This window comes from Propithecus coquereli, unplaced genomic scaffold, assembly GCF_000956105.1.
Source record: "Propithecus coquereli isolate 6110/MARCELLA unplaced genomic scaffold, Pcoq_1.0 Scaffold23, whole genome shotgun sequence".
NCBI classification, from domain to species: domain Eukaryota; kingdom Metazoa; phylum Chordata; class Mammalia; order Primates; family Indriidae; genus Propithecus; species Propithecus coquereli.
The window spans coordinates 3305987-3309658 of NW_012147841.1; the positions used below are offsets into that span (position 1 = coordinate 3305987).

Sequence of the window (3672 nt, forward strand, 5' to 3'; positions counted from 1 at the left end):
CACATTAATTTCTCCTGAACAAACATTCTTAAATCCAACAAATGTTGAACCTAAAACATAAATAATAGAAAAGTAATTATTTTCTCTGAAGAAAGTGGTAAAATCAGACTTATTTTATGCACATTCCATCAAACACATCCTTTGCCACTACCCACTGTTTGTGGTAGACTGTTGCCTCCCAATATCCACACCACTGGGGAATCTCCTCCCACATTTTCTCTGGGTTTGACCGTGTGACTTGGTTTGGCCAATGGGACAAAAGCAATCATGGCATAAACAGAGATCTGGAGAGTGCTTGCATATTAGAGCTTGCTCTCTCTTGGTGCTGCTGGGAATTGTGTGACTTCCAACATGTGAGTAAGCCTGGAATACATGTTGCTCAATCATTCCCATCACTCCAGCTAATGACCAGCACCAACTGTCAGCAAGCACCAACCACCAGACATGGAAATAAGTTTATCCTAGACCAACCAGCCCATAGCCATCCTGTAAACTGATGACACTTAATGAATAGGCCCAGGTGAGACCAGCAGAAAAACTACCCAGCTGAACAAAGCCCAAATTGACAATCTTCAGACTCATGACCTAATAAATAATTGTTTAAAGTTTCTAAATTTGGGGGGTGATATGTTATGCAGCAAAAGCTAACTGGAATACTATTTTTCTCTTGGCTTATTTACATATACTATGTGGCCAGAAGATAAAATTGATTGGATCCAAAAACTTAATCTCCATTATACTTAAAATCCAATAGCACACAATAAAGAAAAGCAAAAGGTGATCTCCAAAATTCTTAAATCACTTATATACTACCTATGACCCTTCTTAATTATATTTTCTCCAAAGAAGAGATTATATACATAAATATGAACCTGTAGATGAGTATTAAAAAAATACCCCAGTAGCAGATGCTGTTTGTATCCTGCCCAGAATCCCTTTACTGGGCCAGTGTACCCTACCCCTAGCTCTTCCCGTAAGTGTTGGATGAAAGTCACTCAAAGATGCTGTCTTCTCTAAAGAACTGCCCTCAGCTACTTGAGAGCTCCCTTGCCTGAGAGATTATGTACTCCCCACCACCACCGCGAGTAGCCATGCCTGACTGACAGGAAGTATGGAAGACCCCTTTGCCTCAATGTGGGGAAAATATGTGGTACAATTTATGCACCACAGCTCTTGAAGAATCAGTGGGAAGCTGGACTCCAGTTGAGGCCATATCCTTGCTTAACTCCTTCCCCTGTCCTATATTCTTCTTCCCTCAATCCCTTTTTCCTGAGAGCACACCTTCACTAAACCACTGACATAAGAATTCCACTTCTGGTTCTACTTCATGGATGCCTTGAAGAAAGAAAATGAAAGCTGTGGTAATCAAATCACAAATTCAAAGCAAAGCTCGGGATCTAATTGTAAGGTTAGCAGAACTTCATTAACTTAAAAGATGGCTGAGTTCTCAGCCCTAGCAAGCCTCCTACATCAAAGACAGGGCCCTGATAGAAAAAGAGTGGGATGCTAAATTAGATGGGAATATATGAAAAGATGTGCTTGAACCTTGACATCTCAGAATGTGCTAAAATGCTCTGGATGTGTGTAAATGGTCTACTCTCTCTTATAAGAGAATAACTTCCTGCTTCACTTGCTTGAAATCATGCAGAGACCTAAAAAGAGGCAGATGCTTTATAAGACAAATCTCACCCTTCACAGGACCTGTCCACAGGGAAGTATACAACAGTATGGCTAGTTCTAATACTTTTCTGGGATGGCTTTTGGAAGCTTGAAATAGTGATAGCCCACATTAAGTGAAGTAGAATTGCTCAAATTTCTATACCATATTCTAAAAATTGGGGATTGTCAAAAGACTTACAAAAATGGGGATATTGGAATGGATCTATTATATAATGTTAATGCATTTCAGCCCCACTCTGAGGTGGCTTTGAATGAGTGTGGTGTGGAAAGATCCTTCCAATGAACAGAAATTTTGGTAGTATAAGGGTCATCTACTTTGTGTGCAGAGAGAGATGGTCTGAGGTAAGGATAAATATGGACTCATGGGCAGTAGCAGTGGCATAGCTGGTTGGTTAGGAGCATAGAAGGAACTAGATTGGATGTACAGTAGAAAGCATGTAGATGGAACTGTGGAAGTGGGTACGAAAGGCATGTTATTGCCTACCAAAGAGCATTCAATACAGAAGAATCCCTGAAAAACCAAACGGACAAGATGATTTGTGTAATAGATATCAGCTAATCTCTGTCGTCAGCCACCCAGTGCTTGCACAACAGGCTTATAAACTGAGCAACCTTAGTGGTGGAAATAGAGGCTATGCATGAACCCAACAGCACGCACTTCTTTCTAAGATTCAGTGAAGTGATGGGTATCATTTATGGTCTAGGGACAAGCTGTGGCAGTATGACCATGAACCTTCTTAATACTACTTCTCCCAGAAACTGTGACCATGTAGAATCCTGGAGAAATCATGTCCTGATGAAATAATCTTAATATAATTAACTTCATGAAAAAGCAAGTGGACCCAAGTGATCCCAGGAGTAGATTGAAGTGTATACAGGCTGGCACACCCATCTTCCATCTCTGGCAGTACTGGTTGCTGATAGCTCTGTCTGCCCTCTTTTCCAGAGAATTGGCTTAGCCAAATGGGAACCACATCACCCAAGAAATTAAGGACCTCCCTACAGAGAGGGACAGCTGTAACCCCAAACTGACTAAGATGGGGATACAAATCTCTGCCCACCTCCACACCGCTGGCCAAATGTGAGATCAACTTAGTGGCAATTTACATTCCAGAGTTCCCCAGTGCCATCAAGTAAAGCTATTTTTCCAGCGTATACCACATCTTTGCTTAGCAATTTCCCTTGCCCTATCCTGCTTCTATCCCTTTCTCCTGAGAGCATTCCTTCAAGAAACCACTTACACAAAAATTCTCATCTAAGGTTCGGCTTCTAAGGAATCCAACCTAAGCTAATCATCTTTTGTATGTTATCTTTAAAGATTATGTCTTATGAAAGAAGAACAGTTATTTGTGTTTTTCTAAGAAATTCCACATCAAGGTTCCTTTTCATGAGGACATTTTCATTGCTATATGATATTTATAATATTCTGTAGCATATTTTTTATTGAAAGCAACATATGTTCAACTAAAACCTATATAGCGTGTTGCATAATTTTATCCAAGGGTATCATCATTATAAGTAACACTGAAAAATCATGGTTATTTGTTTTACATTTCTGGCAGCTAAAGTTATGAGGAATATGTTAAAACTTAGATGTTTAATTTATTGAACAACTTTCTTCCAAGAAACAGTGGTTAAAATTATCACTGGGAGACTTCGTAAGCTAAAATAAAGAATGGCACAGTATATTTAATAGGAAAAATGAAAATAATTGATGTGTTCACTACATTAATTTACATATAATTATTTTACATTTCTAAGGAAGCAGCCTTGGTTCAGTGAAAGAGCAGTGGAGTTTAAGTCAGGAGATTGTGATTCTAATCATAGCTCTGCCAATAACTGGGAATTTGACCAGACACTTAAGTACTATGAGCTTGAAGTTCTTCAGTTGTAAAAGGGGATAGTAATATATAATCCTTCATATACGAAAGGGCTTTTACAAATTATACAAATTAATTAATTTAAATCACTATACCACTGCTGTTGTTTAGA

The 3672-nt window shown here is 38.9% G+C and overlaps 1 protein-coding gene across 1 annotated transcript in view; it reads right to left on the reverse strand.

Annotated features, from left to right (window-relative positions):
• PKHD1L1 (polycystic kidney and hepatic disease 1 (autosomal recessive)-like 1) overlaps positions 1–3672 on the reverse strand; it is a 204930-nt gene that overhangs the window by 36617 nt on the left and 164641 nt on the right. The gene's annotated exons all lie outside the window — the stretch shown is intronic.